General features: G+C 33.3%; 1 protein-coding gene across 3 annotated transcripts in view; it reads left to right on the forward strand.

Moving 5' to 3' along the window:
* The first annotated feature begins 4,893 nt into the window (after window positions 1-4,893).
* Window positions 4,894-14,735, forward strand: part of LOC140753108 (uncharacterized) — a 251,251-nt gene continuing 241,409 nt past the window's right edge. Inside the window, exon 1 of one of the 3 annotated variants that reach the window (XM_073087490.1) lies at window positions 4,894-5,955. The gene's annotated coding sequence lies outside the window, so the exon portion shown is untranslated. The remainder of the gene's footprint in view (window positions 5,956-14,735) is intronic. The other 2 variants (XM_073087493.1, XM_073087491.1) reach the window with 2 other exon arrangements.

Genomic DNA, 14,735 nt, shown 5'->3' on the forward strand with positions numbered 1-14,735 from the left:
AATGAGAAGCAATAAGAACAAGTACATAAGCTACAGCCATTAAACGAGTCAGACACGGCCAGTGGCAGACGAAATCATATTTTTCTTTACAATTGACAGACACGGCTTGTGTATGTGCGATTGCGTTACGAAGTATGTCAATACGTTAATACACATTTTATAGGAAATACATTTTTCTGCCAATGCCAATGAACCCTACCGTTGATGACATAACACTCACCATATCAGTATGACACGCAGGAAGTTACGGGTTTTATTTTCGGAGAGACATCTTAATTAAACTTAAGTATTATTTTTGAGTTTTTCAAGATGTTTAGAGCATAGATTAGTATAGATATCTTACCGTCTTGTAATTGAAGGAAGCCAGAAATGGCAAAATGGCTGACAAACACTCAGCCATTTTCCCATTACGTCTCTGACTTTCATGGTGTAATTTACGCGGAACAATGCCGACACGTGCAATAAAGTGGTGCAAAAACAACACGAAATCGAAGAAAAAGTGCGGAGAAATGTCGTTTCATGCGTAAATGCTCTAAAAGTTACATTTTTTAATATTTTTCAAACACGAACATAGCGGACAGTGACAATTTCAATTGTCAAAACTGATTATATTTCCTTGGTAGTAGTGAGTAATCTTTACTAATCTATGGTTTAGAGAGGGACATCTTAATTATTATTTTTGAGTTGTTCATGTTCAAGGCTTAGTTGTTTATGTTATCGTCTTTGTATGGGTTCATGACACCCACAACACAGGGAAGCATTCTACTATGGAGCTATGAATATAAAGAGCGTTATTAGTGCTACACTTTGGCTTGCCCTAGTAGGTCAAATGCTTCTATGCTTTCTCAATTTAGCGGTTCAAACTTCAAAGCTGTTCTGTAGATCATCAGTCGAATTATTGAAGGCAGCCTATTTTTAATAACAATTAATAATTTAATTATTCATTTCAAGTTACAAAGACTTATTTTTTTAATTACAATTACAATTTTAAGTTACTTTACAATTTTATATGTAGTAAACTGCAATGAGAAATAAATCTACAGTCTACTCTATTGCTTATCATCTTCATGATTAATTTTTATGATCCAGACTTAGATTACATACTTTTGATAACTTTTCTTGCCCATCGGTTATATCGGTAATAATACCAGTACCTATTGCTTAATAAATTAATTACTGTTACTTAACTAATTCCCTAATTCTTTCAATCAAATGACAAAAAAATAGAATTAATCCTTCAATTAATACTCGCCTCCGCAGCAGAATACCGTTATAATTCAAATTTAAATTTCATAATTGACCGTTATTTGCTAATTTAACCCGGTTATTCAGTTATCCGGCCATTCCGTCCGTTTATACGATCGGTATAACGATGTTGTCAAAGTCAAATACAAATTTACAATTTCAAATGGACTTTGATATTTAAAGATCGTGATATAAAAGGTCGTGTTTAGACATCATTTTGCCAAATATTTTTACATCAAGGTTTCAAAGGTAATCATTATAATTTGGAGTCATGCGAAGTGCCATATGAATGAAATGCTAATAAGTCGTTTCGCAGGATTTTTATGAAAGATAAAGTGCAAGGCTAACAAATAAACTAATATATTTAAAATAATGTTTAATAATAAATTTAAAGTTCTTACTTAGTCATAAAACAATTCAATTGCTTCTTCTTTTTATTTAATTACGATCAATATATTTTTTGTGTGAAAAAATGCTTAAAGTTAAAGAAGAAAGTAGAATAAAAACATATTTTTTACTTCTATACCTGAAATTTAAAGTAAGAAAATTAATAAATTAAACTATAAACTAAAAAAAGAAATTATTTAATTACTTTAATTTTCATGTATATAAATCTATGTGTTTAGATGGGAATACAAACTTCTATACCTTAAAATCCACCCATAAGTGTCCACAATTCCGTATTGTTATACAAAAATGGACACAATATTGTAATATACTCATAGTATTTTAGCCCTCGAAAATTTATTCAACGCCAATAACACACTCCCGGGTTTAAAGTTTGACAACTTCATGTTTGTATGTAGTAAAGAGGTAAAGTTACTCGTATATTGTAATTAACTTTTGCTCGACTTCAAACTTTGAAACGGCCATAGATGGTTCGATAGCGATACAAGCAATTTTGAGCTTTATTTCAAAAACATAGAATTTCAACCTGATAAATTACAACGGGCAACAAAGTTTACCTTAAATGCAATGGAGTATATTGAAGTATTTTAACTGCAGTTATAGATTCGTAATCAATGTGACATTAATATTTTTGTTACATTGCTCATTTAGTGTTACTGTTAAGTTTATTGACACCTTCCAATATTGCATTGAAGCAGCGTGGGGCGTATGTCCCAGGTCTTTTTATTAGCTCAAAGGTGGTTTAAAACTTCGTGACTCGACCTTGGAGAAACCAGCGCCACGCCTATTTACATTATTACTTATTAAGTACATCTTTATATGACCACACCTAAATTGGTTTAAAAAAATATTGTCAAAAGAATTTATATTCACTTCTTAATTGGTAAAAAGACAATGTGCCCAGCTACGGGACATAGAAAAAAGTACCGCCACCAGTAACAGTCTATAATTTCTTAACAAACATGGTAGTAATTAAAACAGACCATAACTCTGAAAACAAAATAAGCATTAAAAAGTGAAAAGAAAATATATTCGTAGCGGGTTACGAATAAGCTACGAACGTGAATTTAACCACACGTAGCACTTGTAAGCTTGAACTCTACATACATTCTGATAGAGTTTGAATTTGTCCGAATATTTTGAGCATGGTAGAGCGTTTCACATCGCAATAAGTCAATAGTCAAAACATAAATCGGGGACATCGTTTATGATCTACGGTTATGATGTTCCTACATACAAGCAATTCAATTTAACATATTGCAGATATCCTATACAAATTCTCTAGTTATTGAGCGCGAAGATTATGCTATGTTATTTATATTGGAGTTTGGAGATGACTTAATGATTGTACAGCTGATTCTTTATAAAACATTGCGAACGAGCATGCTGTCCGTCTGATCTGTCTATTCTTAAACAACATGTTTTACTGATAAAATGTCTTATTACATTAATTAGACTTAATGATTAAGATATCAAAACCTAACAAAGAAACATGGATACTCGTATTGACGACCCGCGTGGCGAAGCGGTCACCATACCGGTCTGACGCGCAGAGGGTCCCGGTTCGATCCCCGGCCAGACAGAAATCTAAATGATGAATTTAGGTTTCTGTTTCTGGGTCTGGATGTTTGTGTATTTGTCTCTGTGTGTGTCCATGGCACCCACGATACAGGGAATCTAGTGTGGGGCTATAAGTGTAGAAAGCGTTTTTGTTTATTTTTATACATAAGCTCTGGATGTTTAAACCTTATTTTAGAATAGACTCGTATTCAATGGTAGTATTAATATTTGTACAAAAACCCAATCACCAAATCTTATATCGTCAATAAACAAATACTTCACAAGTCACTTAGATAATATAGTCGGTTGTAATATAAGCCCGAATGATAATTCCCATCTAACTTCGCAAAAATCCGTACAAACGTCAACAGTCTCTTATAAGCTAACTTTATTTATCTCTCAAAGTACTTGTTAATACTCAACCCCCGGGTGGAGGTAGGAGTCTGGCTTCTCTGACTTTGACTACACTCGACTAATCGCACGATCAGTTCCACGATCTGTTGCACAACCAGTCCAGCTACCGAACCGATTTTAGAACAAGCCAGTTTATGAAGATCTATAAGTTTGCATTGGCTTAGTGGAATCGACAACATTTCTATGTCATGTCGCAAACAGGGTGGGCCGATTTGAAGGTGGTTTCGCTGTGTGGAGTTCTTTGAAACTGGTGGTTCATTTATATCTGCTGTTACTAGGCATTGAAATGTTTGGATTTGGAACATGTATTAATAACGTAATTAGTGCCTTTGTTCTAATATTTAATATTTGTTGTATGCAGTAAACAATTATCTGTCCATATTTAATATATTAAAATAGATAGTCTATTAATATTTGCAATGCATAATACACACACACTCAAACTTTTCTTTGTTTATGTACTTGTCTTCTATCTAGACCCAGAATAGAAATTTAAACCCATCATTTACTTAAATGCGTGGGCGAGAATCGAACCTGGAACCATTTGTTTTCAGTCGTGACAACACACAAACAAGTTTTCATATCATTAAAAACTAGTAATGCGAGATATTGCTATTAGAAGGATTATGTAGTTCCTTTGTTCATTAGAATCACATCAACTATTTCATTATGTTCAATTCACTGACTCCAAATATATATGAACTTCAAGATTCAAAGTACAAATCAAACTAGAAACACGAGAGCCGAGGGAACGCTACGTAATTATACGTAGAGTTAATAGAGAGTTAAAACTTCATGCTAGTCCCATATCAGACGTACGATCAGTGGGCAAACTAATTGCGAGATCATTTGTTGGTCAAAGGCGAATGGGGATAAAACATTTAAAGACAAAACTTGTTTACATAAACCTCCACTATAATCTCGTTTGAATCGTTTCGTTAAGTACTACTACTAGCGTTAACTTTTAGAGTATATAAACTACTCTTGGTTAGTTAATTCTTTTTTATTTAAATGTAAAATAAATCTGCCTTTGATATTTTTACAAACTAAAATAGTTCGTTAAATTAGAATTTTAATATAAAATATGAAATAACTTTATTTAAAGTTTATTCTATAGTAAAATATAACGTAATAAACAACATCATTGGAGCAATAACATTTTCAGCAATATTAATATGTTAGGATTAAATGTATAAGTATGTAGAAGCAAATTGTATCAAGATTTATTAAAACTTAAAAGTAAAACGTTTCTCTTAGTGAAAAGTGACTTTCTGGAAGTAATTTAAAACTGGAACGCGAAAGCAATAAAGAGCCCTACAAGTTATTAAACAAACTTTTAATTTGAACTTGCGGCCACCGATAACAATGCAGCAAAGTTAGGCACGGCTGGCGGGGGGCGCGCTCTCCGCCAATCTTTCTCACGTTGCAGTACAAAATCGTGCTCCTTTGTAAGAACACCGCTCAAAACTTTGTCCCAAGTAAACTCGCGGAAACTGACAAAGTGAGTCGCGAGCGGTCCCCGCTTACGCGTCCGCGCCCGCTCGCCGCCCGCCGCTCGCTCGCCCCGCGCTCCACCGACCGATCGTCCCCCTCCGCCAAACAAACGGACAAGTTTTAATGTTTTGCTCACAAAGTGTATGATTAAACGCGGAGAGCGGCGGAGAGAGTCGGCCGTAAGTTATTGATTTTCCCGACCGAACCCCCGTCGACTACGCGACTCGCGGGCCGCTAAACGTACTCAACTAGACGATCTCACTTCGCAACTCCTGTTTAAATTCACTAAAACTACTTTCATGAATTAACCACATACTCGAATCACTTTTCCGGGCGTTCAAAAAAGTTTCGTGCGAAAAACTAACTCTTGGCAAGTTTTTTTGGTATAGATTGTTATGAGGAAAGTTAGGAGTGACTGCGCAGCCGTACCGCTGGCGGCGCGAGTCGCGCACCCTACAACTTCACGTCGCTCTACGTTCCGAAGTTAACGCGAAGTTCCGCCATTTTGGAACATGCTCACAACCCACTTGTTTTATAAAGAAACTTTTTATTAATTCCTGTGGGCCGCGGAGTGTCAGTAAGATGTTTTGAGGTTATGCTGAGAGACGAAATACGTTTCTTTGACTCGGAGATGCCGTGAAAGTGGTCAAAAGACGCAGGAAACACAGAAAAAAGTGATTTTGTGACGATTTCGTGTATTGTTTTGAAGTGTTCAGCGAGTGACGTTTCCCGGATGATGCTCTTGTAATTTGTGTTTACTTCTGCATTAGTGAGGAGGACGCTAAGATTACTTTTTGACCTTGCTTATGGCCCGGATATTATATTAAGTGACAGGTGAGTAACTTCAAGTTAGTTTTACTAGTTAACTTTTTAGTTTGAAAGTTGTGTTTATAAAAGTTTCAGTCAAAAGTATTCGAAGTGTTACGAACTCAAGTTACGTGTAAAAACATTTGTGATATCGCTCACAAAGTGAATTTGATGACACAAACAAAGCAAAGCGCTGAAGATACACATTAGAATATTAAATTTAACGTTGATTATTATCTTGTTATGAAAGATTTGTTTACAAATACTATATAAAGTATAATTAATGTTTATTTATATGTAAACAAGGTGAGAAATATTAAAATAATAATTGTAAACAACAGAAAAACAATCAAAACAATTTTCCGAACGAAGAAAACAAGTAAATACAAACGCTCAAGATTTATGACATTTATGTACATAAATTATCAAAGAAATACATAATGCCATAAAGAAATGAATTTTAAAATTATCTTAGATAGGTGTAACCTTGTTCGGACGTGTCTAGAAAATCGATAACATTTCTTATGTAACCGACTTGCTCGTTTTCTTAATTATTATCATAACTTTACTCGCGAAGTTATGCAAATGGCTCTCATATTTGAATTTCACGTAACATGTTAAGTTTCTAGAGTAACTAAGCAGACTTTCGTACATTCGTAGAAAGATTTTTAATAAAGATACATTAGTATTCAAAGTACAAAGTTAGGTCGTAGTTACTTGTTTCGTTTACGAATATTTATTCTAACGATATCACATTTATTCGAATCGGGATTATAAATACTATGTTACAATACAAACTCGACCAACAGTATACAATAAGAAATAAATTTATTCAGAACACATTCCGATATAACAAAGGACAGTAAATATTTCGTGAAAAAAGTTACTCGTCATAAATAAGGTAAAAAGCCTACGATATTGGAGATCGTTTTATTGAGGACGCCATTACAAAGTCATTTTAGTAACCGGTCCCAGTCTCAGTCCATTGTAGAGAAGGAAAATCTTTCTACAGTCACGGCTCTCGATGGGATAACGTAGACGCAGCCGAGATCAGAACGGTCCGACGTGCACAGCATCCATCAAACAATAACTTACCCAATCCCAAACACTCAAAGTACAAACTCGCGTAACACCCAAGAAAGCTATGAAACTTTGTTAAATAACTTTTCAGATAACTTGAACTCGCTCTATTTGCACAAAGTTGTAAGCGGAATTCTACCGCGGGCTAATTCAATCTGTGCTCGCTTGTAATAAATGTTGTTTTCGCGTAATGCCAATTGGGGAGTTTGTGTACTTTGTTAAGTTAAAAGTTGTGGACTTTGCGAAGCAAAACGCGAACTTTTGTAGAACATTTCAGTGTAGTTAGTACAATGTTATAATGGAAATAAGCACTTCAAAATGGCGTTGCCTGCAGCTGTGTTAATAGGTATATGTTTGTATCGATTGTGAGATGTTTATGCCGCGATGTCGATGTAATCGCTGTCTAACCTTGTTACGTCTCGATGTCAATTTGTGCACATTATTGTAGAGTGCCACAAGCGGCGTGCGGCTGCGTCTTGCGGCACCGGCCTGCTATGATCATGTGCGACCGATGCGACATACCTTTATAAGATTCTAAAGGAAATCTTTTTGATTTAATGTGCCGCCACGCCCACTTTTAGCGCTGTTAGGCAGCGTTATGCTACAATTTCGATCCCCTTAAGCGACTCGTTACAACTTGGTCCTTATAGTAAGAAACTTCTTATAGAACAACGTATTAATCTTTCATGACACCTGTCGAATGACAGTAGTGACCTATTAATATCATGTGTGCACGCTGAAAACGGAGATACCAATTAAGTTGCTTATTTCTCAGTGTCAGACACAAAGAGCACGTAATACCGACGCATTTCACAAGCCGCAGTCGCAGGCCGCAATCGCAAGTCGCAGACGCAAGTCGTATTGCTCCTCTATATTGGGTAAACAAGTTGATTAGTTTATTGGACTATAAATAAGTTATTTAAGAAAAATATACTTAGTTCTATTCCCTTATACATGATTGTAGTACTCATTGTTAGATGAAAATATTATAATGATTCTCTTTGTGGATTAAGGTATTAAAAATTTAATGTTACAAAGTAAGTTATGACGTAAGTTTATCAGCCGCAATCGACGCATGCCGCACGACGCACGACGTAGCCGCGCCACTCGGAAATTCACGACGTAGCAAGATACTCGTTCATCTTACGATACAAAGAGGTTGTTAAATTGTAATTCTCCGTGTATGCTCCTGTTGGATTTGTTCTATACATTTCGTTTTAATGCACGGCTCACATATGCACGTTTAATCTTATACAATCTCGTTTTTACTGCTTCGCGCGTTCATAATAGAATTACAAATAGTTGTATTAAGAACATTTATTTTAATCACAGTATAATATTGATATAATTAACTTTAACAATGATGAAACTGGACTAATTTTTGCATTAACTCATTTAACGTTTAGTAACTAGTTTACTAAGCAAAATGAAGCACTATTTGCTAACATACCGAGAGACCTTTTAACCTCTGCTTAGTCCATAGAGAACAGCTGATACGATTATGTAATGAACTATTCATTCAATAACTATGAATTCAAAAATTAAGAAATGGTTTACTTTATTTCTTCATTAAATTATTCTTGTCACATGTATAACTTGATACTTTGGATTATTGTATCATCTGTCTCATTGACACACACAAAGACGATTAGAAACACACCCATACGCAGAACTGTAATTTAAATTTAACATTAACGTATTTGTTTTACCGGGAATCGAATCCATGACCTTGAGCGCATCAGACAGATATGATATCAATAGGTACTAAACAAACTCTTAGAAAAAGTATTAATCTTCGTATATTAAGACCTAAATAACTCGCAAAGATCTCTGGATAAACAACAAACACTACAGGATAATAGCAATACAAACGAAACGATAACAAAGGACGTTATTAAATATACGTATAAATACGCAGTAAACATTCCAAATGGGAAAGCCCCAAATAATGACATAGTGATTTAATTATATACGGCGTATTCAAACCCCGCGCTGAATTTACTACTAGCTGCTGAATAAACCTTAATAACCTGAAATGTACCAAAGGTCACAACCACCTACACGAGTGCTACGCGGAATTGTACCATAATGTGTCGTACCCACATTCGATTGTTTGTAGCAAGATAGTTTGTAGCAAACTTTTACGGCTGTCTCTCTACATTTGCTCCGTTTCTTTTTACTTGCTTTGAACAATAAATGGCCCTCTGGGACGCAACTGTCTTTAGGCCTGCTGTTCACTTAGTGTTGCTAGTTCGTGGCCCAAACTTCCAACATGTTACATTAGAAAAATTTCAAATGAGAATATTGTTTGGATTAAACCTTCACTAGTTTTTATGTATAAAAATATTAATGTAAATGCCATTTTTCACCTTGGTGGAGAAATAAATTAGCTTGGAAACGTATAAAAGTAAGTATTTGTATAAAAGTTGAATATTTATCAAAATCAAGTACGATATTATTAAAGTAAGATTTTTACTTTTTTAATGGACTATACTTTTAAACATTTTAAAATTGACTAAATGCTTAAATTAAATGATTATGTCTATTGAATCAAAACATTCAGTAGAAACATAAGTTTTAAACATAATATTAAAATGTATACAAACGTAAAGAAACTGGTAATAATACGTGTTCTACTTGATATAAAAGTGAAGTTGATCTTGACCTTAATCGTTTTGACATACGGATCCCTAATATCAATGGTACAACTACAAGTAAGGAAAGCCAAAACACTGGCAACACTTTCCTTACTCTACATTCGTCACATTGACTTAAAATTGTGTCGCTGGGGATACGTTTCTTTGCTCTTTTTCTCACAAGTTATACAGCCAAACATATAAATGCAAAACAAGGTCAATTTATGAGGAAAGTTACAAAGACAGAGACATAAATGTGAAGTGAGTGTTTTCCTCGTACGTGGAGTATGGCGCTTATAAAATATGCGTTATAAGAAGTGTTTGACAATGACATGAGTAATAGCGTATCCAGTATATAGATCTTCCAATCTTAGATTCAGTACCCTTACCATGAGTTTTTACGTTTTGACAAATATGACTGTTTTGGTATTTGTTTACGTATTTGCCCATATAAATTCCAATCAGCGCCACTAGCGGATTGTATCAGAACTATAGTGTCAGTAATGTAACATTAAACGTCTAAATTGACAAAATGGCGCTATATGTTTTGTCTCTTTTTTTTTGCGATCATGTAAGGCAGACAAAAAGACTTGAGCACTTACTTACTGTTACGTTTACTCCGTCTACCGAAGCAAAGGGAACAGAATAATGGATCGAGTAAACGTAACGTAAAATTGTGGGACGTTTTGAAAACTCATGGTAAGGGTACAGGACACTTTAGATTCGTAGCACATTATTAAATAATATACATATATCCAATATTAAATAATATATATCTAATAATAATATATATTAGAAAAAAACTAATGGTACTTTTTAACATCATTTTTTTTATAATTTAGTTTCGAATATACTCATATTCATATTATTTATTGTATAAAATTTGGTTCAAAATGAAAAATGTAAACCGACAATAAAATCGTTCGTTAATTTTTAGTTAGCATTTCCATTCAATATTGAATATATTTTCAGTTTGATACGAGTGTTACATTTCACAGTATTCATGAAATTTTGTTTTAACGTACATTCGAAAAACATCGGCTTTAAATTCAACTGAGTTACTTGGAAATTCAATTTTTAAATCCCACGATTCATATTGAATTGTACATTCGTGGAATAAATCAGTCCTGTAACTTGTATATGAGCCATTCTATTAATACCAAATTCCCAAACATAATTATAATATGTAAAAGATACGTACTCTTAAAACTACACAATATTATAACGCATATAAATATTATAGTCTATCTCTACGATATTAGATAATCCACAACGCACGTGACGACACGATAAAATGCCGTGATGGAAACCTATTTTGTAATGGAAACCTATACAAAAAATTTTCAAAAAGTATAAGACACCTATTTTACAAATAATTTTCATACAAGGATTCCTTCATCTATATTTTAGCGATGATGGTATCGTTAATGTATATTGCAAATTTAAAGTTACTGACATATTACGATATTTTTTTCAGAATAGAAGAGAGGACAGACGACGCTCTTAAATCTATAATGGGTGTGCTGTGATTCATTTAATTAGGCGTACAGAAAACGCAAATGAATTCGACAAATCGTGGTAACACGAAAGAACGCATAAGTCATGTTGTTCATAATGAAAACGTTTTAAAACTACAAGAATTTATACAATACACGAACATCGTTTTAATTTTAATTGTTCCACTTGTAAAATCGTGCAAAATTGAAAGTTCTATTTGAAGAAAATAAATTAACAAATAATAGGTCACGCACCAAGTGTTCACGAGTTATAAAGTAGAACACAGACTATAGACTTTCTGTACTTTCAAAAAGAGGCTAATGAGTTGTAAGCCTTTCGTTTCCTTTCAAGTTAGTACTTCAATTTTAGCTACTTAAACGTTAAGTACATAGTCATAAGATATTCTAAAGAATTGATATTCATTATAACTTGACTGAAAATCTAACTCTAGATTTCGGATTTGTTTTTTTACTCCATTATATGTAGCCTTTTTATTAAAAAAATTGAGCATACAAGTTAAGAGAGAGAAGACTAGTTTCAAAAGTATCTTCAAGCTTGGTCAAGGTTTAATCTACTTTACATACAAGCACACATCAATATAACTGATGGTATGAAGAATAAATATGCCTGTTGAAATAGCTGAAGTTTGAATAAGTTTGAGCAGGTAACTTTGTTTATTGTCTGCAGTTATGCTAACAGTGTACATACGTACTTGTGACTATGAGTTCAGGATTGCACACAAATAAATTTTATGTGATAAATATTTACTTTAAATTGTTGAGATTGGAAATTACTGCCTGGTACACCATTCAAACCGTTTGAATACCGTTGTTGTTAACTATAAGCCAAAAAGTGTGGCGTTATTGCGACCAGAGTCCCAAACAGCTCAACTACAAAACTTTAATTATACGAGACTGGTACTTAAAATGAATTAGTAAATAAAATAATGAGTACTCATTACATTTATATTACGATGTACAAAGATAAATTAAATAATCATATTAAAATTCGTTTAATAATGTATCAAGAAACATTCTCATTTCTAATTTTTGTTCTAAATTTAAGTATACTTAAAGTATTTTTTCTAAGAATATTTTGAACGTCGTTACTAAATTAAAAGATTACCGAACTTAATTTACATTTGTCGTGACGTGCGGCATTTAATATACAGTTGTAACAGCTTGTAGGATTTAAACACGATTTGATTATTAAAGAACCGTAACTAACGATTTTTATAACGTAATAAAATGATTACTAACTTTTACTGGGACGTAATTCTTACCTCAATTAGCATATCAGAAATCAACTTGTGTTTTGTCGCATGACATTTTGTTAAAATGTTTTTATTACAAAAAACCCGACTACTTAAAAGTGTAATCAATGCCACTACCATAATTTTGAACCTCATCATGTTAAAATATGTCAAGCTGTTTGAGCTGATGATGATACACACATACGCTCGAAAATCATTGCCCTCCGCAGGGTAAAAAACAAATGTCTTTTTTTTTCTGGTCAATAGCTCTCAACAACTGGAGCATACTGGGCCATGCTGGTCCAATGTAGGCGATGAGAAAAGGTATAGGTTTATAACCTAATAGCCAACTCAAGTGTGATATTTTAAATCTATAAGTAACCAAAAAAGTTTAAGTTATCCAACGACGATAACCGATTTATACTACTGACATATGATAAAAATAAATGCAGCCCTTAATGTTTAAATTTCATTTCAGTGGGCAATAAAAGCGAACGGTTTACGATAAATATAGGTTTTATGATGAAATCGCATAAATTTTGTAATATGGAGCCATTTGAATCTTTCAGTTATCTTATAGGTCATCTTGCTCTATTTACTCTATCATTAGCTTCGACTTCATTTTCTTTAAGACTTTTCTAGGAAAATTGGCAACCTTGGTATCTGTATGATATTGTATTTATGCGATATTGAATTATAATTCGTTAGAAAGTACCCATTGAAAGATTATGTGTGTTCATCGAAATAGAGCACAAATAAATCTTTTTTTTATATTAAATGAAATAAAAATAGTCTTGATAAATTTATAAAATTAATATCAAAATAAAAAACTTTTTACATTGGGACTGAATGTTGTCACTAACATCACCTCATTACTGTCTGACGGATATTGTAAGGAAGGTACACTTGCATGAAGAATTCCAATTTAGTCTTCAGGGGTAGCATTCTGTGGCTCTGGGTGTACTTCAACCTTATCTGGATTTAATTACATTTATTTCTCTGATTAACAGTCATCAGTTTCCATCAGGTATTTGCTTTACTCGTCTGTTTATTTAAACATCTTAATTTTGGTTAGTATCAAACTGTTTTTCTAAGTCTATTCTCGTTTAAGCGAATTATGATCAATATATTTTCTTCGTGGAATACTTTGATTATTACCATAATCAATTTGTGCCTCCTTGAAGAAGTTATCGTAAATAAGCTTTTCCTGGAAATATTTCCTTTTGAACGTGATTTTCTCTGTAGAGCCATTATCAATAATGCTACAACCAGTGTAGGTATTCCCTGAAATTGTATTCATGAATTGGAGCGCATTTCTAGAGAACTGTTTGCGATGCAAATTCTATTACATATATACTACAAATTGTTCAAGTACGGAAGCATACTACGAGTACGTTCAGTAAGATAATATTAAACTCCGAAATTAAAATATTTAACCGACTCTAAACATAAAGATTTATACTTTCTCTATTTATTCACAGTTTCACACTTAAAGGAAATAAAATATCAAATTTTGAAAAATCAAAGTCCTGGATAAAAATAGTTTTAATAAGACTTCAGAAACTTTGCTTTTCAACGTAACCTACTAAGTAAATATTAGCGACTGCCAAAAGTATGCGCGACCTTAATTAAAATTTATTTTTACCCTGTAGTCGGTCGTAAGAGTCGTCGAAGGTTGTTTTAGTAGATATTTTTGGTAATATAAGTTTTAAAATAAATTTACATACAAATAAATAATATTTAATCATCACCAATCCATTTTTGTCTAGGGTAGGGCAGGGGTCTCCTTTCAGAGTGATCATGGTTTAGGCGCGCCACACCACTACCTAAATAATCATCATCAACCCATTAACGTCCCACTGCTGGGCACGGGTCTCCTCCATAATGAGAAAGATTAGGCCATAGTTCACCGCGCTGGCCAAGTGCGTATTGGTAGACTTCACATACCTTTGTAATTTTTTTTTTATAAATCTCTAACTAGAACTCTAGCTTAACTCTATAAATCTCTCTCTAAAACTACCTAAGTGCAGTTTAATAAATTTACAACTTCACACACTTTAGAAATATCTTATGTTTACTAAATAAAAGTAAAAGTTCTGGATTTATAAAGTAAAAGTAAAATCCATTTAATATTTGACAAATATCCAATCTATATTGGTATTGGTTATCCATTATGAAAACGACCCTTTATAAATAGCCTTACCCCACCCGGTTATAATAAAAAGAGATGAAAATAATATATTACTTAGTAATAATATTCGTAATATTATATCTTCCGATACGGGTTTTTGGGAAAAGTCTGTGTTAAATCGAAAATATTTCCCAGAATCCAATTGATGGAT

Source organism: Epargyreus clarus, unplaced genomic scaffold (genome assembly GCF_041222505.1).
Source record: "Epargyreus clarus isolate Ecla_fem2 unplaced genomic scaffold, WU_Ecla_fem_2.2 ptg000026l, whole genome shotgun sequence".
NCBI classification, from domain to species: domain Eukaryota; kingdom Metazoa; phylum Arthropoda; class Insecta; order Lepidoptera; family Hesperiidae; genus Epargyreus; species Epargyreus clarus.